Source organism: Xyrauchen texanus, chromosome 28 (assembly GCF_025860055.1).
Source record: "Xyrauchen texanus isolate HMW12.3.18 chromosome 28, RBS_HiC_50CHRs, whole genome shotgun sequence".
Classification (NCBI taxonomy): Eukaryota; Metazoa; Chordata; class Actinopteri; order Cypriniformes; family Catostomidae; genus Xyrauchen; species Xyrauchen texanus.
In genome coordinates this window covers 38638187-38666102 of record NC_068303.1, presented here as the reverse complement: position 1 = coordinate 38666102, position 27916 = coordinate 38638187, and positions in this window count along the sequence as shown.

Genomic DNA, 27916 nt, shown 5'->3' with positions numbered 1-27916 from the left:
TTAAGGAGAGTGCCAGTTTGGGACATGTAAATACTTTGCTGATGTCCTTGGTATTTATTCTCATTCTTGTCAGAAACATCAGTGCAAAAGTGATGTTCCATTGATGTAAGAGTTTCTTACATTCCTTGAACCAATCAAATTTCTCTCTTGTCGAATTCGCAAAGTCCAGGAACAAGAAAATATTGTGATTCTTCCAAGAAATCTTTCCTTTGCTCCTTGCCTGGTGCAACATGATATCATGGCCTGTCTCCCAGCAGATCGTCAAGCCGGGACTCTGTGAGCTCGCTTTTGGCCTGTTATGTCGAGCAGACTCGGGAAGAGCTCATCGAGGAATTTCAGTCTGGGATAATGTTGTTGCTTAAGTGCTTGGACAGAAACATGTTTGATTTTTTGTAAGTGACCAAAAGCAGCAACAATGAATGTAAAAGATAAAAAGATCAGCAAATTGGAAGGAGGTGTGTTTTAATGGTGTTGTTTTCTATTGGTCATAAAATATTGTTAGCCTTGTCACTGAGGTTTGGGGGCGAGACAAATGCAGTTTTCCATTCAAAGTTGGATATGGGATATTCCTACACAGAAAAATACCCAGTGTTAAATTTACACTCCTCAGTGTACATATAATCCCCACTACATGAGTGTAACATTAACACTGAAATAGTGTTGTAACTTGAGGTTTCTTCTTTCCAAAAAATTATCAGGCTTGCTGATCGATTAAAAACTATATATTTACTATATATATATATATATATATATATATATATATATATATATATATATATATATTTAAGCAATATCACAAAAGCAAGAGTGCGATGTGGCCCTACATCAGCACTGCTGTGATTCGACTGCAGGCCGAGTGCCGTAGGTAATTACAGCAGTGCTGATCTAGGGCCATATAGCACGATTGCGAGTGTGATATTGCTTATATACAACAGTTCAATGAACAAGTACATTTAAAAAAATTACGAAAAAACGAGTATGGCCATAAAAACGCATTTGTGCATGGAACTACTTTCTTACGCGACGAATCAGAATCTGCCGTTGCAGGTAAATGATGCGTCCAAGCCTCCATTAGTAATTCAAAAAGTTCACTTCAGAAATAGTATCACGGCTTGTGCTGTTTCTAACAAGTTATTGGATAAACAAGGATAGCCGGCTGGATGTGTGTGTGTGAGTGTGTGCGAGAGAGAGAGAGAGAGAGAGAGAGAGAGAGAGAGAGAGAGAGAGAGAGAGAGATGAAGCGTGTGCATCACCTGTTGCCACACCCAATCAGAGATGCTGTCAGGTTTTTCAGTGGAAAATAGACGCCCAAGCGGGGGTATTCCTCTCTATTTTGCGGTAGCCGGTGCACAAGAGTCATTCACTATAGAAACAGTGATGACCTCCGCAATTTTAAACAATTTGTGAGGCCAAGTTGAGCAATCCGATGGCACAGCTGTCGCAGGGGCTCTCATAGGCGTACATGGACTCTTTAAGTTTAGAGGGATCGATGCCAGTTGGCACTGTCGTGCGCAGGGTTAATACGCACATTTTTCTTTTTCTTTTTGTTTTGTTCAGGGGGAAGTTTAGGGTTTTATCGTTGCATTAATGTTGAAATATGATCTTCATAATTTTGTTTTTGGCACTCAATTTATTTTTTTCTATTATATCAAAATGTCAAATGTTAATATGAGTGTACTATCTCTCTCTACGTGGAATGTGAATGGGTTGGGGCATCCCATAAAAAGAAGGAAGGTGTAACGCGTTCTGTAGTCAAGGAGGACAAGTAGGCGAGTAGCTCCTCTCAAGGTAAATGTTTTATTAAAATTTTACACAGCTTTTAATTTATAGCAATTAGTTCACTCCCAGACTCTCTCTCTCTAGTGTTGGTGGTGTGGGTCTTTTATCCGCTCACCCCCGGTGCCACAGAAGGTTATTACTTTTCTTAAACATAAGAAATATGATACAGTGTTTCTTCAAGAAACTCATCTTTCCCCGCAGGAAGCTGAAAATTTGGTGAAGATATGTGAAGGTAGGACATGTTTTCTTTAGTGCTGGCTCAAGTAAGAGCAAGGGAGTCATTACACTGATAAGTAAGCATCTACAATTCAAATGTCTCAAACAGTTTAAAGATAAATTAGGGAGAGTAATACTTTTTTTTAGCAGAAATTCAGGGTCAAAGTCTGATTTTGGGTAATATTTACGCACCTAATGCTGATGATCAGGGCTTTTTTAAAGATCTTGAAGGGATGTTGCAAGCCGCTGGCACCCCTCATGATATAATATTGGGAGACTTTAATCTATTGATGGACTCAGTCCTTGAACATAATGAAGCAAAAGTGTGTAAGCCCTCTAGAGCAACATTGACACCTCACAGGATGTGTACAAATCTTGGTCTTACATATATTTGGAGACTTTTGAACACATCTGGTAGGGACTAGACATTTTTTCATCAGGCCATAAGATTTATTCTAGACTAGATTTTTGTAATCTGTTTCTGATTGCTCAATTTAGCCTCAGATCATGCCCTGGTGAGTTTAGAGGTGTTCCCACATACAGAGAAAAAGAAATCATATAGTTGGCGCCTTAATGTATCCCTTTTGCAAAATCCTGATTTCCAACAAATTGTAACGATGCTGGCAAGCACAAAGATGATGACGAAGGAGTGAAGAATCCAAGTGCAGTTTTATTAAATAAACGTGAAACCAAAACCTAACTATATATGAGAACTTAACAAGACATAAACATGAACATGACTAAAACGGCTAAACATAAAAGTGGCTTGACATAAACTAGACTTGGCATGGTTTAAACAAAACAACAAAGTAACACTTCTTTTCTTCTTTTTCTCTACTGGAGGATTGTTTTCCCAAGTGGTTCAGTTTGCTGAAGTAAATGGCTAGTTCTCATGCTAATCTATCAAGCCACATTTGAAAGGGTTAAATACTGACATTGCTTTCTTACAGGAGACACACTTGAGAAACCAAGATCATCTGAAGCTTAAGTGCTCTTGGGTAGGGGAATTTTTTCACTCTAATTTCAACTCAAAAGCCAGAGGGGTTGCCATAATGATTAACAAAAGGGTTCAGTTTTCTTTGACTAAGGTAATAGCTGATAAAAATGGAAGGTATTTGATTGTTGTTGGCACCATATTATAGAATACTTGTCAATGTATATGTGCCAAATTTGATGATCCAGGTTTTATAAACAAGTTATTTGAGATCCTCCCCTCATTAAATAGTAATTTACTTATTTTTGCCAGAGATCTTAATTGTGTACTTGATCCTGCTATGGACCTCTCTAGTTCCAGGACAATGACTTCATCATCTATGTCTAGATCAATAGTTGAATTCATGTACAGAAATGGTTGCGTTTATCCATGGAGATTTTATAACCCTCGAGATAAGTCATTTTCTTTTCCATCAGTCATACTCCCGTATTGATTATTTTTTCATATATAGCTCCCTAATACCCAAAGTAACATCTGTTTCTTACCATGCTTTTGTTATCTCTGACCATGCCCCTCTTAGTGTTGATATGCAGTTGTCTGCGCAGCCTAGATATTCATCATCATGGAGATTAAATACTCTTCCTTTGTCGGATGTTAAATTCATTGATTTTTATCTCAACCTCCATTGACAATTTTTTGGCTACAAATCAAGATGGGGTGGGTTCTTATTCATTGCTATGGGAAACACTTAAAAGGTTACAATAGGGACAGATTATTTATTGTACCACAAATTCAAATAAAGTTTGCGTCACAAGGATACGTGAACTCTGTTCTAATATTTTTCAGATTGATCAGCAGCTTACAAATTCCCCTTCACATGATCAATTTAAACAACGCCTAGATTTACAAGCTGAACTTGATCTCATTCTGACTGATGATGCTGAGCGACTTCTATTGCATTCTTGTAGTACTTATTATGAACATGGTGATAAAGGTGGTCACCTCTTAGCTCATAAGTTAAGATGTCAAACAGCTAGCCATCTGATTCTACAAATTCAGGACCTATCTGGTAATTTGATATCTGATCCTGAAGGTATTAATGTCATCTTTAAATAATTGTATTAGTCCCAATACACATCTGAATCTCCATCTGATGCCTATGATATGACTTCTTTTTTACTGCAAATGATACAGCTGTTGTTGGGGATCTCGAAGCCCCTATAGACACAAACTAAATTAATCAGGAAAATAAAAGGATGCATGGCAATAAAGGAAAGGCTTTCCTTTAGGCCCGGGAAGAAATTTAAGAACAAATTGTCCCCATTACTTTTGTCAGTGTATTCAGAATCTTTAGAGCGTGGCTTCCTACCAGAGACGCTTACACAAGCATCCATAATGCTGCTACTAAAAAGAGAAAAGTATTCTAAGCTATGTGGCTCCTATAGGCCCCTTTCCTTGCAGAATGTGGATGCCAAGATTTTGGCTAAATTGTTGGCATCTTGCATTGAAAACATACTACCAAAGATTATATCTGAGAAACAAATAGGTTTGATCAGGAGGAGAGTTATTCTTCAATGTGCCTACTCTTTTAAATATAATTAATCTTAAACATTCTTCCAAGACACTTGAAGTTGTTATTTCACTCAAAGCTGAAAAAGAGTTTGATTGTGTGGAGTGGGAGTATCTTTTCACTTTGCTTCAGAAATTTGGATTTGGGGATAAATGTATTAAGTGGATACATCTTTTATATGCTTCTCCTCAGGCGATTGTGCACACCAATAACAATAGATCCAGCTATTTTGACAGCATTGAACCATTGTCGATTGCTTTGAGGTCTTCCCGTTGCTGCAGGCAGTGGTGAGGTCAGGCATTGAAATTAGGCTGTCACTTTATGCTGATTATATTTTATATTATGTTTCTAACCCAATTTCGAGTTTTCCAGTTATTTTATCCATGCTGCAAAAACTTTGCTATTTTTCTGGATACAAAATAAATCTCCACAAAAGTGAGTGTTTTCCGATTAACACGTTGGCTATGGGTCTTTTGCAGTCAGATGTTCCATTTAAACTAAGCAAATCAGGATTTAGATACCTTAACATTAATAGTACTCACTCTCTGTCCTCTCTTGTATCTGCCAATCTCTCTCCTTTGTTGGAACAGACTAAGTCTGATTTTCAGCGATGGAGCAATTTGCCTCTTTCGTTGATAGGTCGGATCAATGTGGTGAAAATGAAAGTTTTGCCCAAGTTTCTTTTTTGCCTTTCAGTGCATCCCTCTGTTTCTCAGTAAGCATTTTTTAAAATCTATCAACCGGCTTGTCATTGACATTCTGTGGGGTGATAAGGTGCCCAGAATTCGTAAATCATTGCTTCAAAGATGCCAACTGAATGGTGGGCTCTCTTTACTCAATTTCATATTTTACTATTGGTCAGTTAATATTCACAAGATAACATTTTGGATTAGTTCGTCCACTGTGCCATGGTGCAGATTGGAAGCAAACTCATGTATATCTAAAGTGCATCCGGAAAGTATTTTTTATTATTGGTTATTCACTGTCACAGGGGCACAGGTGATCACTTCCGTTTCCTATATTATTTCCTTTTGCGGATTGTTTGAGGCTGTGTGTTTGGAAGGGGCGAGTTGCGGGAGCCAACTTTCTGTTGATCGTATTGCCTTCAAGAAATCATGTCTGCATATGTCAAGCTGAAATAAAGCGAAATCAAGTAAGATCATCAGTCTATTGTTTTCATAACGATATGTCGACAAAGTGCGAGCGAGTCATTAGCCATCCCGCTACATAGCCTCTTCGTGGCTATTGGATGCCGCGAACAGTATTCACAGCGCTTCACTTTTTCCACATTTTGTTATGTTACAGCCTGAGTCCAAAATTGATTAAATTCATTATTTTCCTCAAAATTCTACAAACAATACCCCATAATGACCTGTAGCCGCTCCTTTGTTATCTTGGCTGTGTGCTTAGGGTCGTTGTCCTGTTGGAATATGAACCTTCAACCCAGTCTGAGGTCCAGAGCCATCTGGAGCAGGTTTTCATCAAGGATGTCTCTGTACATTGCTGCATTCATCTTTCCCTCGATCCTGACTAGTCTCCCAGTTCCTGCCACTGAAAAACATCCCCACAGCATAATGCTGCCACCACCATGCTGTAGGGATGGTATTGGCCAGGTGATGAGCTGTGCCTGGTTTCCTCCAGACATGACGCTTGCCATTCAGGCCAAAGAGATCAATCTTTGTTTCATCAGACCAGAGAATTTAGTTTCTCATGGTCTGAGAGTCCTTCAGGTGCCTTTTGGCAAACTCCAGATGGGCTGTCATGTGCCTTTTACTGAGGAGTGGCTTCCGGCTGGCCACCCTACCATACAGGCCTGATTGGAGGTGTGCTGCAGAGATGGTTGTTCTTCTAGAAGGTTCTCCTCTCTCCACAGAGAAACGCTGGAGCTCTGTCAGAATGACCATTGGGTTCTTGGTCACCTCCCTGACTAAGGCCTTTCTCCCCGATTGCTCAGTTTGGCCGGGCGGCCAGCTCTAGGAAGAGTCCTGGTGGTTCCAAACTTCTTCCATTTACGGATTATGGAGGCCACTTTGCTCATTGGGACCTTCAATGCTGCAGAAATGTTTCTGTACCCTTCCCGAGATCTGTGCCTCGATACAATCCTGTCTCAGAGGTCTACAGACAATTCTTTGGACTTCTGACATGTACTGTTAACTGTGGGACCTTATATAGACAGGTGTGCCTTTCCAAATCATGTCCAAATGAACTGAATTTACCACAGGTGGACTAGAAACATCAACATCAAGTTGTAGAAACATCTCAAGGAAGATCAGTGCAAACAGGATGCACCTGAGCTCTATTTTGAGTGTCATGGCAAAGGCTGTGAATACTTATGTACATGTGATTTTTTTTCGTTTTTTATTTTTAATAAATTTGCTAAGATTTCAAACAAACATTTTACGTTGTCATTATGGGGGTATTGTTTGTAGAATTTTGAGGAAAATAATGAATTTAATCAATTTTGGAATAAGGCTGTAACATAGCAAAATGTGGAAAAAATAAAGCGCTGTGAATATCTTCTGGATGCACTTGTACCTCTCTGCTGGCATTGCTTATTTCACCCCTATCTTGTAATGTCTCTTCGGCATCCTTGACACATAACCAGTAGTTGTATCTACCCTTCAGATTTATTGCCAGTTAAGCGAAATTTTAAATTGACTTCTGCTTCAACATTGATGCCACTTTTGAGGAATCTCTTATTGATCCTGTACTTAAGCAGTGGCACGCAAATGGCTTGAGATGTTTTCAAGACTTTTACAGAGATGGTACATTTATTAGCTACGTACAGCTATCTTCTGATTTGGGGTTATAAGGGTCACACTTGTATCGGTTTTTATAGATTAGACACTGCTCTGCTACCTCATTCTCTAATTACCCATCTCTGCCCCCGATGCTAGTATGGGAAGAATTTCTGCAATTCAATCCACATCACAAGTTTCAAAAATGTATGGTTGTTTTTTAGGTTTAGATGACTGCTCTACTGACAAAATTTATAGAGCATGGGAGGGGTAGATGGGAGAAAGTTTTGAAGAGGACTGGTGGGTGAGTGCACTGGACAGAATACGGTTGAGTACTATTTGTACCGGTACATGCCTTGGCCTCATACAATTTAAAATACTATACAGAATACATTTTTCGAAGGCCCGGTTATCTGAAATATTTCCTAATATTGAAGATAGATGTGGCAGATGTCATGCAATTTGAGTCATATGTTTTTTACTTTTACTGTGTTGCAAGATTTTTGGGTCAAGTATTTTACAATTTTGTCTTAAGTATTAAATTATTATAGATTTTTGTCCCGCTATAGCAATTTATGGTGTACCAAAGATTTGGTCTCAGTTTAATTCCAATCAATGTCTAGAGGATACCATGTTTTTTCTGAAACTGGAAAAAGTAAGATGCTCTGGGAAAAGTAAATTGATAAATGGGATGCCATTTTAATAAATGGCATCCCTTCATTGCTTACATAAAGTCTCTTAGCATCCTACATCCTGTTTAATTCATGAGTATGTATATATATATATTTTGTTTTAAGTTTATATAGATTTTATATTATCTATTTGTATTACTATTTTTTCTATAATTATTAATTTAATTTAATTAATTAATTAATTTGTATTTTTTTAGGGGATCAAATCAAAATAAAATCAAATCACTTTATTGTCACACTACCATGTACACAAGTGCAACAGTAGGTGAAATTCTTGTGTGCAGTTCCGAGCAACATAGCAGTCATGACAGTGACGAGACATATACCAATTACAATAAACAACATACTTACACAACACAATTTACATATCAAATGTACACATACTTACACAACACAATAATTATATACAATGTACAGTAGACAATACACACAATATAGAATACACAATATACAATAAGTGGGAGTATATGAAATATATATAAGTAGTTGAATTGAGGAGAATATGTTGACAGTCCAGTGTGAGATTATAGATTAATACAGTGCAGTGCTAATTATTGATCCTGATAGATCAAGTGTTCAACAGTCTGACTGCTTGGGGGAAGAAACTGTCATGTAGTCGGCTGGTCCGGGTCCTGATGCTGTGATACCGCCTGCCTGATGGTAGCAGTGAGAACAGACCATGACTGGCTGGAGTCTCTGATGATCCTCCGAGCTTTTTTCACACACCGCCTTGTGTATATGTCCTGGAGGGAGGGAAGCTCACCTCCGATGATGTTTCTGGCAGTTCGCACCACCCTTTGCAGGGCTTTGCAGTTGTGGGCGGTGCTATTGCCGTACCAGGCGGTGATGCAGCCAGTCAGGATGCTCTCTACAGTGCTGGTGTAGAACCGTGTGAGGATGTGGTGGTTCATTCCAAACTTCCTCAGCCGTCTCAGGAAGAAGAGGCGCTGGTGAGCCTTCTTCACAACGGCCTCAGTGTGGACGGACCATGTGAGTTCCTCAGTAATGTGGACACCGAGGAACTTGAAACTGCTGACTCTCTCCACCGGTGCTCCATTAATGGTGATGGGGCTGTGTACTCTGTATTTTCTCCTGAAGTCCACTACAAGCTCCTTGGTTTTACTGACGTTGAGGGAGAGGTTGTGCTCCTGACACCAGCATGTCAGAGTGTGCACCTCCTCTCTGTAGGCTCTTTCATCATTGTCAGTGATCAGACCTACCACCGTCGTATCGTCAGTAAACTTAATGATGGTATTGGAGCTATGTGTTGCCACACAGTCATGCGTGTATAGGGAATACAGGAGAGGGCTAAGAACACAGCCCTGCGGGGCTCCAGTGTTGAGGGTCAGTGATGAGGAGGTGTTGCTGCCCATTCTAACCACCTGACGTCTGCCTGACAGGAAATCCAGGATCCAGCTGCACAGCGAGCTGTTTAAGGCCAGAGCCCGGAGTTTCTCATCAAGCTTGGAGGGCACTATGGTGTTGAATGCTGAGCTGTAGTCTACAAACAGCATTCTCACATATGTGTTCCTTTTTTCCAGATGGGAGAGAGCAGTGTGTAGTGTAGATGCAATGGCATCATCAGTGGAGCGGTTGTTACGGTAGGCAAACTGCAATGGGTCCAAAGAGGTGGGCAGAACAGAGCAGATGTAATCTCTGATTAACCTCTCAAAGCATTTGCTGATGATGGGGGTCAGAGCAACAGGACGCCAGTCATTTAAGCAAGTGATTGTGGATATGTGTTCTCTTTGGTTTTGTTCTAAAAATTTAAAAAACTATTTTTAACAAGGTGTAATAATCTACTGTTGTAATAACGTTTGTTTTAATACAAAGTTTGAACATAAGATTCCACACGATTTCGTGATCAGTCATCAAATAAGCAAATTTGTGATTAACTTGGCTAACTCATAACACAAAAGGACAGGTTTTCTTTCATTAAAGCACTTTAGATGCTCTGAAAATTCACATGCAGGATCATGATTATATCATAATCATCGGGTTTTGCACAGCATTTTCACTCAAACTGTTTTATATAATTTGTAATTAAAAATAAACAATTAAATGAGAAAATTCCAAAGTAGAAACATTTTCACAAGGGGAAAATCACATACATTTGCATGTATGGGAAATTGTTGGCACAGCCATTGACCAGGAAAATAAAAAATGGCACTCCATGTCAAAAAGGTTGCTGACCCCTGGTATAGATAAACAAGTGTATTAAGTTTTGTGAAATGAATGATGAAAAAAGTGTGAAAAAAGTTATCCCAAGAACCGTTTCAAGATATTGGCTTTGTCGATTATTTGGACATCATCCAAATTGTGGTCGGTGTGCTCCAGATAAAGAAGCACAAATATTTATTAAGAAACTAAATTATAGTTAAGAAGGACACTTGCCTCTCTCACACACAGCGATAGTAAAAGTGCAGGAGCACGAAATGAGGGGGCTACAGAGTTTGTGAGAGCAGAGAAGGGAGGGGCCGAACTAAGTGTGTGACTAAAAGAGAAAGTGTGAAGGGAGGGGTTGAGCAGTGTGTGTGTGTGTGTTTAGGGAGAATTGTTGGCAAACAGATAAGCACAGAGAGGAATTCTTTCTCTGCATTGCTCCCAACTGAACACAAATGTGTAGCCAAGCAGTAGTAGAGTTTGAGACAGTGCGTTTAGTTAGAATAGCTGAAGCAGAAGAGAGGAGAGAATTAGACAGGACATTAATAGAGACAATAGGAATTAGTGATCAGTTTTTGAAAGAGTCTGAATATATAGATTATAAAGGATAAATAATGGAATTGACAGATCACAAATTTGAGGGAAATAGAACAAGAATGGCCATGTGTGGACTGGCGAACAGTAATAAATAAACATTTGACTGTTGAGCCATTGATAAAACAATTGGAGGGACTTTATAGGCTGAGTCCTACTCAATTGGGGCAATTAGTAGTGTCAACAGAAATATCCATTATCTCAATGTACATCCCTTATTTCAGATGTTACATTTCCTATCTCAAAAGGAATTTCGGGAGCCATCAGCCAGAGAGACTAGGAGGAGCAACAATCTTAAAGAATGTTTACCTGGCTGTAAGCTCAGACGTATAACCAGTACATTGGAAAAGTAGGATATTATTCCATAGAGAGAACAGATATGACAGGTGTCTGTGGAAATACACAGAGACAAGCAAAAATAAAAAAAAAAGTTACATATTTATCAATCAATATTTATCAATGAGTGATTTGTGTAAAAATAGATGAGGAAGGAAAAGAGGAAAGAGAGGGAAATTTTAAATGCAGCAGAGAGGGAAGCCCTCATTGACTTCCTTGAAACATTTCATTTAGAATATTGTGTTTGAAGTGAATTAAATATTTATGTGGTTCTATAGGCAGGGTGTCAAATAGAATTAACCCCATTTCTAACTTTTATGCACTGGGCAGGAGAAATAGCTGCCACAGGCCACTGGTTTGCTGAAGACGAGCTTTTGAGTTTTTATATAATTAGCCTTAGAGGAGACATTATTTGGATGCAGAACAATTCACACTGGTTGGAGCAAAGTAATTGCCCGTAAAACCACTAACCAAAGAACAATTAAATGCGGTTTTAAAATACCAGAGAAAGACTAAGAAAATACCTTAAAAATTGTAACAAGTCCTTAACCCAGCAAAAGCCCAAGTGAATCATCATCTAACCAGCCTGGTGAAGAATACTTAAGGTACGAGCTGAGGTTAGAGAGGTACGTTAAAAGCATAACGTACACTGTAATAATAATTTCAAGCAACAACGACATCAACACCAGTAGAGCTGATGTGTTCAGAATATCCAATATGTAAAGACATCATAAAGGAATTAAAACAAATAATAAGAGAAAAGAACAAAAAGCTTTAACACAAAATGGCCAGCAGAGGAACAATTTGATCTGGTTATGTGTAGAGAAATGGAGGCATTGATAAAAAAAACAAAAAAGATAAGGGCAGGAAAAAAGAAAAAGAAAAAAGAGAAAGGAACAAGAGGTATTGAATTTATTCAAAAACCATGGAATAAAATTACTAAACATTGAGAGAAAAGATTATTGGAAAATAAAACTGAAGAAGAAACAGAGAGGCCACCTACCTATGCACCACCTTGTGAACCAGCAGAGAAGCCTGTCATATCAGGAATAGTAGAAGTAAGTGGGAATATAGAAACAGAGGATGATGTAAAGGAAAGAGAAGATGAAGAAAGCAACAGTGAAAGGGCAATTGGTGTAGAAACTCGTACGGTTCTGCACCAGCACTGTAGAGAGCATCCTGACTGGCTGCATCACCGCCTGGTACGGCAATAGCACCGCCCACAAAGACCTGCAAAGGGTGGTGCGAACTTTCAGACACATCATCGGAGGTGAGACATGTATAACAGGCGGTGTGTGAAAAAGCTCGGAGGATCATCAGAGACTCCAGCCACCCGAGTCATAGGTTGCTCTCACTGATACCATCAGGCAGGCGGTATCGCAGCATCAGGACCCACACCAGCCGACTACATGACAGCTTCTTCCCCCAAGCAATCAGACTTTTGAAGGCTTGATCTCTCATGATCAATATATACCAGCACTGCACTTTATTAGTGGTGCTTGCAAAGCATCACTATTGTAATCTCACATACTTATTTTTTTTTTTTTATTATTATTATATCTCTTAACAAAATTCGGCACCTAACTCGTCCCGCACCGGTTGGCGTAGACCCACAAATGAGGTGTCAAATCGAATGGCCTATTGAGGACACGTGTGCTATGACTTTTATAAGCGATCGGGGGTATGGTGTTTGCCCCAGGGACAAAAAAACGGCCGAAAAATCCCATAGACTTAACATTGCGACAAACTTTGACGCGTCACAGCTCCGAGGGAGGATTTCGCAGAAACGTGTGATTTGCCACATTTGAAGAGGCTGGCAGGCTCTGTAAGAGCATACCTCAATATGGGGTAAAAGTTGCACCCCTGGGGGGCAGGAGCTGCCCAAAGTTGCCCCATTGACTTACAATGGTGTAGGACGGCCCATGAAATGAAATTGCATAGGGATTTTTTATTGAACATAGCTCTGGATCACAGTGTCATAGAGACAAGGGGGCGGGCTCATTTTACTCAGACGACCAATCAGTCTCTCAGGATCATTGTCAAGATATCAAGCCACGCCCTAGCAACAATTTAAAGCACCTTAGCAACAAGTCCCATAGACTTCTAATGAAAGACATCAAAGGGATATCTCCAGATAGAAGTGTCATAGAAACACAAGGGTGGTCTCGTTTGACTCGGGGCAGCAAACAGCCAATCATGAATCACCTCAACACTTCCTAGCCCCTCCCTAGCAACCATTGTCGAGCACCATAGCAACCAAAATCCATAGAGGGATATCTTCCATTCTGAATGTCACAGAGGCATGGGAGTTGGTTTATATCATTCATACTGACAAGCAGCCTTTGGAGTTTCATGATTAGCAGCTGCCAAGCCACTACCTAGCAACCAAAAAGAGTACCCTAGCAACCATTTTGCAAGACCTATATCGCTGCTTCAGAACATCGTATAGAGATGGGGGTTGGTTTATATCATTCATACTGACAAGCAGCCTTTGTAGTTTCATGATTGGCAGCTGCCAAGCCACTCCCTAGCAACTAAACAGAGTACCCTAGCAACCGTTTAGCAATAACTATATCTCTGCACCAGAAAATCAGAGAGACTTCTGGGTTGATTTATTTCAATCAGGATGGCAAGGAGACTTGATAAGTATCACTATGGTAACTGCCTAGCAACCACATGGGGTTACCCTAGCAACCGAGTAACAAATCACATATCTCTGCACCAGAAAATAGTAGAGACTTCTGGGTTAATTTATTTAAATCAGGATGGAAAGGAGACTTGATAAGTATCACTATGGTAACTGCCTAGCAACCACATGGGGTTACCCTAGCAACTGAGTAACAAATAACATATCTGCACCAGAAAATCGTAGAGACTTCTGGGTTGATTTATTTCAATCAGGATGGAAAGGAGCCATGATAAGTATCACTATGGTAACTGCCTAGGAACCAGATGGGTTTACCCTAGCAACCGGGTAACAAATCACATATCTCTACTCCAGAAAATCATAGAGAATTCTGGGTAGATTTATTTCAATCAGGATGGCAAGGAGACTTGATTAGTATCACTATGGTAACTGCCTAGCAACCAGATGGGGTTACCCTAGCAACCGAGTAACAAATCACATATTTCTGCACCAGAAAATCGTAGAGACTTCTGGGTTGGTTTATTTCAATCAGGATGGCAAAGAGACTTGATTAGAATCACTATGGTAACTGCCTAGCAACAAGAAGGGGTTACCCTAGCAACCAAATAACAAATCACATATCTCTGCACCAGAAAATCGTAGAGACTTATGGGTTGATTTATTTCAATCAGGATGGCAAGGAGACTTGATAAGTATCACTATGGTAACTGCCTAGCAACCAGATGGGGTACCCTAGCAACCGAGTAACAAATCACATATCTCAGCAGTTATAAAATGCTATTTGACGAGTTTTGCCACGGCAAGCACACTCACATTTTCTTCAGGAAATGTACCTATCTAGTTAATATTATTATCTCACACTGGACTGTCATAATTATATTTTCCACAATACAACTACAGTATATATATTTTTTATTTTATTTTTTATTTTATGTGCATTCTATATTGTGTGTGTGGCAGGGCGGAGGGCGGGGCCGGGTCGTGATCCTACACACCCGGTCCCGTATTAGGCTAATTATGCCTCCGGGATAAAGGTCGATTGCAGGGGATTGTGCGGGAGAGAGAGATCGTTAACGGACATGTCCGTCGTATGTGTGTTTGTGTCTTATTTTAAGTTTATCATTAAACCATTATTTATATTATCAAGCCGGTTCTCGCCTCCTCCTTTTAAATGTCTCTCTCCGTATCACTACAACAAGACACAAGTGTTAGAGATAATTACAAACCAGGTAACAAGCCTTACCGCTGTCTCTCTCCCGCAGACCGACACATGACCACGCCCCCCATGCCACATGCCCCCACCACTGACTCAGGCCGGGGCAACATCCGGCCTGCCTACTCCCCCCCATTTCTGGAGAGAAAGTCAGCCACAACCATCTGCGCCCCTGGCCTGTGGACCACCTTGAATTTAAAGGGCTGGAGAGCCAGATACCAACGGGTGATCCGTGCCTTAGTATCCTTCATGCAGTGGAGCCACTGCAGAGGGGCATGATCGGAACAGAGGGTGAAGGCCCGCCCCAGCAGGTAGTAGCGGAGCGTCAGAAACGCCCACTTAATCGCAAGACACTCCTTTTTGGTGGTGCTATATTTTGTCTCCCTGAATGAGAGCTTGCGACTAATAAACAGCACTGGCCGTTCCTCCCCTCCGACCACCTGCGAGAGCACTGCACCCAGCCCCCTGTCAGATGCATCAGTCTGCAAAATAAAGGGGAGAGATTGCATGTAAAAGCGGCCCCCCACACAGTGCAGATTTTACCTTAAGGAAGGCCTGTTGGCACGACTCTGTCCACTGGACCGGATCGGGAGCCCCCTTTTTAGTAAGGTCAGTCAGCGGGCTGGTGACATCAGAATAACTAGGCACAAACCTTCGGTAGTAGCCAGCCAGCCCCAAAAACTGCCTTACCACCTTTTTGGTTTTGGGTGCCGGGCAGGCTGTGATTGCTGCGGTTTTGTCAACCTGTGGACGCACCTGCCCATGACCCAAGTGGAACCCCAGATACCTAACTTCCACCCGTCCAATTGCACACTTCTTCGGGTTTGCCGTGAGTCCCGCCTGGCTCAGCGCTCTCAGGCAAAGATGTTGCATATGCGCCGCCAGTCATTACTGTAAATTATAATGTCATCTAGATATGTGGTGGCATACGCCGTGTGCGGTCTGACGATCTTATCCATAAGGCGCTGAAACTTGGCCGGTGCTCCAAACAAGCCGAACGGAAGTGTTACACATTGGTGTAATCCGAACGGTGTGGAAAAAGCGTTTTTTTTCTCAGGACATTGGAGTTAAAGGGATCTGCCAATACCCCTTTGTTAAGTTCAGCATCAAGTAAAATTGAAAAAAACTTGTCAATTTGCGGCATTGGACACCGTGTTCACTTTCCGATAGTTAACACAGAAGTGGACCGAGCCATCGCTCTTCGGTACCAGAACTACCGGGCTGGCCCAATCACTGTGCGACTCCTGTATTACGCCCATTTCGAGCATTGCCTCTAATTCCTCCCTAACAAACTTTTTCTTGTGCTCAGGGAGACAAGAGGGCCGGCTCGAACTCCGCTTGCAGCCTCGCAACATCTGTCAGCTGCGACAGCGAGAGGTGGTCTCCGCAAGGGACCGGGGTAAATGAATTTGCTTTGAGCGATACCTCCGGTCCGAGCTCCGCCTTCTCCGGAACCGCCGTCGCCAAGGCTACAAGTACCGCCTCCCTCCATGGTTTGATGAGGTTGAGGTGATACGTTTGGCGTGACCCTCTCCTATCCGTTCGCTTAACCTCATAATCGAGATCTACAACTCGTCGCGTGACCTCAAAGGGTCCTTCCACTTGGCGAGTAATTTGGAGCTCGAGGTGGGCAGTAACACAAGTACTTTATCTCCCTGTGAAAATTCCCTTAGCCGAGTGCCCCTGTTGTACAGTTGGTGTTGGCGTTCTTGCGCTTGGAGCAAATTCTCCTGTGTTACCCATCCCAAAGTGTGGAGTTTTGCTTCAAGGTCAAGAACGTATTGAATTAGATTTTTGCTATCCGAAGGTCCTTCCTCCCAAGCTTCCCGTATGACGTCAAGCACGCCCCGTGGACGGCGCCCATACAGTAGCTCAAACGGGGAAAAGCCGGTAGAGGCTTGCGGGACCTCTCGTACTGCAAACAGCAGGGGTTCGAGCCACTTATCCCAGTTTTTAGCATCTTCGTTTACCAATTCCAATTCTCTCGAAGGGGATCTCGATCAATGGCGCAATGGCGCTTTTGGGGTGGCCAGTGGGTTCACCAACTGACCTTCCCGGCACACCGCACAACACTTGCGAACGTCCCCGTGAATGCCCGGCCAAAAGAAACGGGCCATTGTACATTTCAAAGACTTTTTGTGATCTAAGTGGCCGGCCATTGGATTATAGTAAGCCGCCTGGAAGAGTGTTTCCCGGCGGCTCTTCGGTACTAATAGCTGAGTTGTAACCTCTTTGGTTTGAGTGTCCTGCTTCACTCGATACAACCGCTCTTTGATAATATAAATAATGGTTTAATGATAAACTTAAAAGAAGACACAAACACACACATGACGGACATGTCAGTTAACGATCTCTCTCTCCCACACGATCCCCTGCAGTTGACCTTTATCCCTGAGGCATAATTAGCCTAATACGGGACCGGGTGTGTAGGATCACGACCTGGCTCCGCCCTCCGCCCTGCCACAGTGTGTATTGTTTACTGTACATTTGATATGTAAATATGTTGTTTATTGTAAATTGGTATATGTCTCGTCACTGTCATGACTGCTATGTTGCTCGGAACTGCACGCAAGACTTTCACCTACTGTTGCACTTGTGTATATGGTCGTGTGACAATAAAGTGATTTGATTTGATTTGAAGTGACAGGGAACAGCCAAGAGCAGAAAGCACAAGGGAAAGGTACAGTGAGATGATATGTAATAGAGAAGGGCTAAGAGCAGAAACTAAAAAGGGAAAACACAAAATATGAGAACAGAAGATATGGAAAATATGAATACCTATCAGAATATGTCCACAAATGAGTTACTAGGAGTGCTACTTGGGTGTTGAGAGATGTGTTCCTTTGATGCTCTTCAGTTTGGAGATCCAAAATGTTTCCCAAATAAACAGAAAGTCTCTAAAAATCTTTGGGATAGAACATGTTAAAATATCACCAAGAGGGGGAGATAGACTCAAAAAACTTTTACAAAGAGAATCCTTTTGGATTTATACTTTAAAAGCTAATCAATACCCTGGTCTAAACTTGGAATTGGATTTTTCTCCTTTCTTGTAACTGACTATATGCACATGTCAATGCTTTGCTATATGTATCTATCTATATTGATATTTCAAATTGTATCTTGATGTGGAAAGTGGTAAAATATAGAAAGTGTGAAATTATTCATCATCTGAGACTGCACATATTTTAGAGCATGAAATGAAATATAATATGTTTTACAATGTAATCTTTTTTGTAACTTGTCTTATATAAAGTAACCTCTTGCTATATGTATCTATTTATATTGATATTTTAAACTATCCTGATGCGAAAATGTGACTTGTCTCATCTAAAGTAACTTGTTGTAATTGCTCTCTATCAGGTGATAGGTGCAGATGAGCACCTGTGCTTCTAGGTCATGTGACCACATGCAGATATATATAGCATGCAGTCTACGGACTGCCATTTTGAATTTGCCCTGAGGAAGGCCAAAGAGGCCGAAACATGTTGGCATATGTTTTTTAATGGATAGCCAAGTTTAAATAAAGGCTTTTTAAACTTATATTCCTTTTGAGTGCCTCAGACCTATCAGAATATGTTGACAGCACTGAAATGGATTAGAGACACACAAGAAGTCACAAATACTACAGGAGCTGAGAAATAAACAAGAAAAATAATGGGAGGAAAGGTCAGGGGGAAGGTTTACACCTAAGAGAAACTTAGCAGTAGAAATGGAGAAACTGTAACAAGAGATAAAAGAGACTGGGGAACGAATATCAAGAGAAAAGCAAGCAATGAGAAGAGACCTGACAAGATTGCAATCTGGAGAAAGACAAAGATGCTCAAGGACAAGAGCCCACTCAAACAGCCCTAAGAGAGAATATAAACATGTTTCAGGCAATGTACTCTTTGGGGATGTGCCAAAGGAGGAACCGTACTGGAAAAGAAGTGAAAAGGGCAGATTGACAAGAACCACAAGCAGTATGTATCTACCTAATGAACATCCAAGCAAAATGTATATGTCTGGTGAAGATATAAGCTACATAAATCAACATAGTGAATATCTAAGCAACGTGCATTCATCCAGTGAGTACCAAAAGCAGTGTCTAATTTTAATCAAGGGGACAAAAGGACAGTTTTAAAGGACATTTTTATGGACTGATAGCATGCCTTCAAGACAGATGGGCAAGTTGCTGGCAATTGGAGATATAAAAGCACTAATCGCTAAATGCCTGTGGGATCCAAGGTGAATGAGATCCTTGGAAATGTATATCTAAGAGGAGCAATTGACAAATCAAAAAACGGATAGGGCCACATTTGACGGACATTGTGGTTTGTGCATTGTGTATGGGCAGCATTGAGAAAATAATTCCCAACACGAATGGACCCGAAATATCTGAGAGGAGAACCAATAGGTGAAACTGAGAAGATGGATACAAGAGCTGGAAAGAAATCTAGAAGGGGATCCAGTGATGACAGCACTATTCAGAATGGCCATAGAGGATGCCATGCCATTCTAGGTAGAATATTCAGGACGAATCACTGCAAATAAAACAAAGGCTATATCACCAAGCCAATTGGGACAAATTATGACCTTTTTAGGTATGACAGGTTTTAGTGCTGATTGGATTGAAGATTATGCTATCAAAACAACCCCCTGAAGGGCAATGATTAAACAGACAGGACATCAGAATCCCCGAGCTCGACTAACATGTGATACTGATGCAATGATAGTATTTGAATCGCTGAAAAAAGAGTTTCAGACAGCTCCAGCTCTAGCAACCCAGACTATGCCAAACCATACATACAGTTATTTGTATACATATACATACATTTTTATGTAGCAGATAGAAGAGATGGATATGCATCAGCAGTCTTAATGCAGGAAACTTGTAGTGGAAGAAAAAAGAAACCAATAGATTATTATTATGCGCCGTAGTAGAATTCTCACCACTACCATCCACCCCAAAGGAGCGTATAGCCACGTCTGCTCCTTTGAGGTGGATGGTAGTGGTGAGAACTCTACTATGGCGCATCCCTCCTACTTCCCGGATTTCGGCACCAATTTAACAAAGGATTAAAGTTGGGAAAGGAGGAGGGAAGAATATGCTTGATGATTTGTCATTTTTAATAAAATAAAAAGACACAAACATAAACACATGCAGGGCAGCTGCCCATAACACGCTCGCTCTCTCTCTCTCTCTCTCTCTCTCTCTCTCTCAAACTGCCACCTCCAGTCAACTTTATCCCTCTCGAGGGCTTGATTAGCCTGATTAGGGGCTTGGTGTGCAGCATCACAAACCGGCCCCGCCCTCCTCCCTGACACACACATATGCAGCAACAAGCTGGCATTTATTAACACAGGGTATGGTGACAAACTGGATATAAATGGCATATGGTGCTCACACGAAGGCCACATGATTGCTCCAAGAGCACTCCTTACTATTTGTGGCAGGGTGGAGGGCAGGGGCGGGTCGTGATTGTGTGTGTTTGTCTTTTGGTTCAGTTTGATATTAAAATATGATTTATATTGTCAAGCCGGTTCTTGCCTCCTCCTTTCAATTAATCCCTTTACACTGGTGCCGAAATCCAGGAAGGAGGAGGGATGCGCCATAGTGGAGTTCTCGCCGCTTCCATCCACCCAAAAGGAGCAGCCGCGGCCATCCGCCGGAGGACGGAGGAGACCGGCCACCTGGAAGCGGAGGAATGGCCACCGACCGCGAGGGGAGGAGGGGCTCCCAAGCAACCGGCTGGATGGGTTACCACTGCCAGACTGGGTGGAATGCACGAACCTCCCCAGGGTTGGGGGGTGGGGGGGGTGTACATCATGCCGGGACTCCCCGGCCTGAGAGAATGAGGGAGGAATGTGGCAGGGTGGAAGGCGGGGCAAGGTCGTGATTCCACACACTCATTAATCAGGATAATCAAGCCTCAGAGATGGATAAAGGCATCCTGGAGACTGCAGTTGTGCAGAGAGAGAGAGATTTATGGTCAGCTGTCTGACACCTGTGTGTGTGTTTGTCTTTTGGTTCAGTTTGATATTAAAATATTATTTAGTCGGTTCTCAACTCCTCCTTTCCATTAATCTCTTTACACTATTCTAATCTCAGATGCACATGGGTTTGACCATTGCGCAAGAGGGCAAGTAATTAGAAAATTAAACAACAGGGATATTGGTCCCCATACCTACAAGCAATGGTAGATGGATTTTTGGCTGAATGTGAAATCTGTGCCCAAAACAATGTCAGAAAGGGTGCATCTGCCCCAATAGGTCACATACCAGTCCCAGAAGGGCCATTTAAACATCTGGTAATAGACTATGTGGATATGATAAAATCAGTGAGCGGAAACAGATACATGCAGATGGTAATAGACAGATTCAGAAGATAAGTAGAAGCAGTACCATCAGCAGATCAGGGAGCTCAAACTGTGATTAAATTTTTGACCAGAGAGGTCCAGACCCAATGCATGAAGAGTTTCCCGTGCATAACATCCCCTTCAGAATTTTAATTGTCTCCATAGTCTCACTGACGCAACACAAGGTACTAAAGTAAATACATTTGTTTAAAAGAGGTTTGCAGGGGCCCCTTATGAGGTCTATGAATATTATCAGGATCAGTATGGTGGTATCGATAAAGCAAACCCATTATTGGAAGAAGAATCTATTGGTTAGAGAATGCACATCAAAATGACTGGTTCAAATGGGCTGAGTACACAGTAAAAAATCAGGAATGTCTAGTTGCATGTTGTAGTGTAGAGGCAGAGGTGTTTGGATCCATTTGCAGTAGTTTATTCACACATGCGATCAAACAGAGAGAAGCAGACATAAACAGAAACAGGCTCTGATAAAGGGACAATCCAGTACTCGTAATCAGACACAGGCAAGGGTCAGGGCAGGCAGCAAAGGTTCACAGAGTCTAGAGTCCAGGCAGAGATCTAAGGTCCAGATAATAACGGGAATCAGGGAATAACGCTTGGTATTGTCCGCTGAGCAAAACAACACTTCGCAAAGTAACAATGAACGGGGCAGTCCAGATATAGGGGAGATAATGATGAACAGGTGACGGTGATGAGGATAATCAGATAGACCAGGCAGGGATGGAGATAGATAATGACCAGAGGGAAAGATGGGAAGTGCAGTTCTAAAACTCCGGAGAGAGGGAGCGGATGAAACCAGAGGGAGGCGTAGCTGAGCGCTCCGTGACAGTCCCCCCCCCCTGCAAGCGGCTCCGGAATCGAGGACCTGACCGACGACGGGGTCTTCCACGGGGTCTTGGTGCGGGTCGATCTGGGTGGTCTCAATGGAAAGTGGAGAGTAACGAAGGGGGCTAGAATATCCTGAGACCTAACCCAGGAGCGTTCTTCGGGACCGTATCCCTCCCAGTCAATGAGATACTGTAGTACCCCGCCGCGGCGTCTGGAATCCAGGACCATTCGCACCCGGTACGCCTCTGCGCCGCGGACCTCAATGGGAGGAGCCGGCACTGGGGCGAGCTCCTCCTGGACCACCTCTCTCCTGGGAGTAGTAGCGGGTCTGAAAAGAGACACATGAAAGGTGGGTGAGATGCGGTAATGAGCTGGTAGTGCCAAACGAAAAGAGACTGGAGTGATCTGGCGGAGAATTTTGAATGGCCCAATGAACCGAGGAGAACGTTTTCTGCAGGGAAGCTTAAGACGGAGATCCCTGGTGGAGAGCCACACCCACTGGCCAGGCCTGTATTGAGGTCCGCTGCGCCTTCTGTGATCTGCGTGCTGCTGATAGTGGCGGATAGCGCGCTGTAAGTGGACGTGGGCGGAGTCCCAGGTAGCCTCGCTGCGCCGTAGCCACGCGTCCACTGCGGGGAGATCAGATGGTTCTCCAGCCCATGGGAAGAGCGGGGGTTGAAAGCCTAGAACACATTGAAATGGGGTTAATCCTGTAGCTGGTTTCATCAGAGAATTCTGGGTGTACTCTGCCCAGACCAAGAAGCGACTCCAGTCGTGTTGATTCTGGTGGCAATAGGTGCGCAGAAAACGGATGAAATCCTGGTTGAGCCGCTCCCCCTGACCGTTGGCCTGAGGGTGGTAACCCGATGTGAGGCTTACGTTGATGTTTAGTTTGGTGCAGAGCTCTTTCCAGACTCTAGATGTGAACTGGGGACCGTGGTCAGAAACAATGTCATCTGGAAGTCCGAAGAGACGAAACACATGATTCACGAGAGCCTCAGCTGTTTGAAGGGTGGTAGGCAATCCAGCCATGGGAATAAAGCGGCATGACTTGGAAAAGCAATCAACTACCGATAGAATGGTAGTGAACCCCTGGGACTGAGGCAGATCAGTAACGAAGTCCACGGCAATGTGGGACCAGGGGCGCTGAGGAACGGGCAGAGGTTGTAATAGACCAGCAGGCTTGAGATGAGAGGATTTGATGGTATTGCAAATAACACATTGGTGGATGAGAGTGATGACGTCGGCTTGCAAAGTAGGCCACCAGAAACGGTTGGAGACGAGCTGAGTGGTAGCCGTGATACCAGGATGTCCCGCACTGGGAGTGCAGTGAACCCATTGGAGGACACGATGGCGAAGCACGAGAGGAACATAGAGGCGATCTGAAGGGCATTCTGGCGGAGCAGCGTGATCTTGCAGTGAAGCAGTTACCTCAGCAATTATATCCCATTGCACGGGTGCCACAATTAGCGTGGAGGGAAGAATAGACTCAGGTTTGGATGGTTCATGGGGACTATCAAACAGACGAGAGAGAGCGTCAGCCTTCCCGTTCTTAGACCCCGGTCTGTAAGTGATCTTGAAGTTAAATCTGGAAAAGAACAGAAACCAGCGAGCTTGACGCGCATTCAAACGCTTGGCGGATCTGATGTATTCCAGATTCCTGTGGTCCGTGAGGACAGTGAAAGGCTGACGCGCACCCTCCAACCAGTGCCTCCACTCTCCAAAGGCTGCCTTCATGGCCAGGAGTTCACCATCGCCCACATCATAATTACGTTATGCTGAATTGAGCTTGCGAGAATGAAATGCACAGGGGAACATTTAAGCGTTTCAGGGATGGCTCGCACATCCCTAACGTGCGCTTCAAGAGTCTCAGAATAGATCAAGATGTCATCCATGTAAACTATGACGTTTCGGTTAAGCAGGTCTCGGAATATCTCGTTGACAAAAGCCTGGAACACGGAGGGACTATTGGAAAGTCCGAACGGCATAACCCGATATTCATAGCGGCCGGTAGTAGTAGAAAATGCTGTCTTCCACTCGTCACCCTTGCGTATGCGTATCAGGTTATAAGCATTCTGTAGATCCAGCTTGGTGAAGTACCGGGCTGTGCGAAGCATCTCCAAGGCAGCAGGAACTAATGGCAGAGGATATCGATATTTAACGGTCACTTCATTCAGGCCCCGAAAGTCAATGCGCGGCCGGAGGCCACCGTCCCTCTTTCTCACGAAAAAGAATCCAGCTGAAGCAGGGGATGTAGAGGTAGTAATGAAGCCCTTGGATAGTTGCTCATCGATATATGCTTGCATGGACTCAGTCTCAGGCTGAGATAATGGGTAAACTCTCCTGCGAGGTGGTACAGCCCCAGGTAGGAGTTCAATGGCACAGTCGCCCGCTCGATGTGGCGGTAGTTGATCAGCTTCTCTCTCACTGAATGCCCGGCTTAAATCATGATAAACTGCCGGTACCTTATGAAGATTCGCTTCCGTAGATGAAACGAGGCTTGCTTCAGGACCTTGGACAGTGGGTGCGCAGTTCTTCTGACAATGGGGAGACCACTGGGAAATCCTCCTCTCTGACCAGGAAATCTGGGGGTTGTGATTCTCCAACCAGGGAAATCCTAGTATTACTGGATGAAGAGGTGAATTAATGGTAAACAGCTGTATAGTTTCGGTGTGCTGAGAGCCGATGTTAAGCGTGAGGGGTTGTGTGATGTACTGCACTCTCCCGGTCCCCAGGGGGTGCCCATCCAATGCTGCAACTGCCATCCAGGGATCACAAGAGACGAGAGGAAGACGATGAGTTTTGGCAAAAGCAAGATCAACAAAACACCCTGCCGCTCCTGAGTCAATTAATGCTTTATTTTTGACACTCTTTCCATTTGCATATAGCGAAATCTCCAAAATGAGTGAGTTTAGAGATGAAACATGAGGAATCACCGCAATCGAATCTGCGGATGTGGGTCTCCCAGGAGGTCTCACTGGACAGGAAGCTCTCAGATGACCAAGTTGAGCGCAATACATGCACAGATTATGCCACCTTCTCCTCTCACGCATGTAGTGATATGGGTGAAGCCACTCTGCATAGGCTCGGGTTCTGTGCTTACTGGGGGATTAACAAAGAAGTTAGTTTTGTACGATGAGCGACGAGCCCGGATGAGATGATCGAGATGAATGGCGAGGTCCATAATCTGGTTCAAAGTCTTTCCATCATCGCGGCAGGCTAGCTCTCCCTGAAGCTCAGAGATGAGACCCTTTCAGTATAAGAGCTTGAGGGGTTCCTCAGCCCAGCCCGTCTGTGCAGCGAGCGTCCGAAAGGCGACTGTGGAGCTTCCCTGGAGGAACGAAAGAAGAAGTTCCCCCGGATCCTTTCCACCCGCTGGGTGTTCGAACACCTCTCTGAAGTGAGTAACAAACATATCATAAGAGAGAGTAGAGAGCTGACCTCCTGACCACATCGCCGTTGCCCACTCCAGCGCCTTTCCAGTGAGGAGCGAACACACAAAGAAGATACGGCTGTCGTCGGTGGCATGCTCCCGTGACTGATTAAAATAGATCTCACACTGCATCAGAAAACCTTTACAAGTGATGGGTGATCCAGTGAATTTTTCGGAGAATGACATTTTGGGATTGCTGGAAGAGGTACTCACAACAGGCTGTGAAGGAGCAGGTGCGGCGGGTGCTGGAGCCTGATTAGCGGCCGTGAACGCTGGGGTGAGTGCTCGTACAGATTTCACCAGTTCCTCAGTGAGAGTAGTCAATTTAACCAACTGCTGACGATGTGTAACCAACTCCGATGCTTGTGAAGAAACCTCGTGGGCTAGGCAGAACAAATCTGCTGGATTCTGTGATGGCGAATTGTTCTGTAGTGTAGAGGCAGAGCCGTTTGGATCCATTTGCAGTAGTTTATTCACACATGCGATCAAACAGAGAGAAGCAGACATAAACAGAAACAGGCTCTGATAAAGGGACAATCCAGTACTCGTAATCAGACACAGGCAAGGGTCAGGGCAGGCAGCAAAGGTTCACAGAGTCTAGAGTCCAGGCAGAGATCTAAGGTCCAGATAATAACGGGAATCAGGGAATAACGCTTGGTAATGTCCGCTGAGCAAAACAACACTTCGCAAAGTAACAATGAACGGGGCAGTCCAGATATAGGGGAGATAATGATGAACAGGTGACGGTGATGAGGATAATCAGATAGACCAGGCAGGGATGGAGATAGATAATGACCAGAGGGAAAGATGGGAAGTGCAGTTCTAAAACTCCGGAGAGAGGGAGCGGATGAAACCAGAGGGAGGCGTAGCTGAGCGCTCCGTGACAATATTGCCCAACAGATATGATTACATACATTGTGCCCAATATTACTCACAAAATTGTGTTAAAAAGGAAAAGGCACCCTTTAGTCCAGCCGAGTGTCTGGCATTTCTAGGACATCCAAAATTTTAAAAATATTATGACAAGGAAGGATGGGGAGATGACTGTAAACGTTTAGGTGTTCGAATAGATGCGAGAAAAAGAGAAAACCCCTTTGCATATGTAATAAAGAGCACTCTTGATTATGAGTGTTAATAAATCCAAAGGAGAGGTATATATGGAAAAATTTCATCTAGCTCACCCAGTCCAGAACCTACAGTACATACGGTGGCCCCAATGAAAGGTTTGAGGCAACTGTGCAATCATTTGGAATCTGGACGAAAAAATAGAATTTCTCAAACCAGGAATGAGTTTATAAGTTTAGCAGAATGATATTTGCAACAGCCATAATGAAGGAACATTTTGCAGTAATACATGTAGAAGCCCCAAGATGTGTGGGTAAATCTGGGGAAGGATGCCTTCTAAATTGTAAACTTTAGTTTCCCCTGTGATTCTTGCTGACAAGTCGGCTGTCACTGCCACATCACCATTGAGAAAGACATCCTTATGAATTTAAAAACACGAGATGTTCTGCATGACCGTGTGATTGCTTAATTTATTAAACAGGAAAGGAGGACTGATTTTTACTTCAAGCAAATTGGTAAGTGCTTTTTGCATTGCTATAGCAACATTAGGAGTTTTCTAAGTGTAAATTAGGCTGCTTGAGTATTCATTGTCAGATCAAGTTTTGAAAAGTCAGATTTTACAACTTCCTACTACAAAAAGTGCAATGGAATGCATTTTTTAGTCAGAATTACAACTTGAAGGATCATGCAGAAATTATCAACTTTTACCGATATGCAGGGACATGATGTCACACAAACATGTCGACACTCAGGGAGATATACCAAGTAAGTGATAATCATTCACTTTATTAAGTAATATCAATAAATTGGTTAGTTTCCACAATACATTATATTAAAACTTGTTTAACAAATGCCTGCAGAAACAGGTGTATAAAATATTATAATCTCTTTTGATAATTGTACACCTGTAGCACAAATGCTAGTGCTGTATACGCTAAAATACGATTGTGAATTGTGTTTAAAAATAAGTACCTAAACAATAATTGTATTTATAACCCCAGTGAGCAAGCCGAAGCTGACTGGTAGGTTCATATGAAAAATTATGATTTTTGAATATCTGTTCGGGAGACATTCATTTCACAAAACAGTCATGTTGCAGTTAAAATTAGGCTCGCTTGAGCATTAAGTGTCATTTCAAGTTATGGCTTTCGTGCATGGACGTGTTTTTAAAATATCAGTTGTTATTACTGGTTAGCAGTGACATAATGTATGATGCCCAAAGGCATAGGGTGTCTTATTCATTGTGAAACTGTGTTTTCTTAATGGCATGAATCACACTGAAGGCCTAGACATAAAATGCATGGCCCGCCACGCATTTTTCAAACGTAAAAGTTGATCAAAGCCTTCTGGAA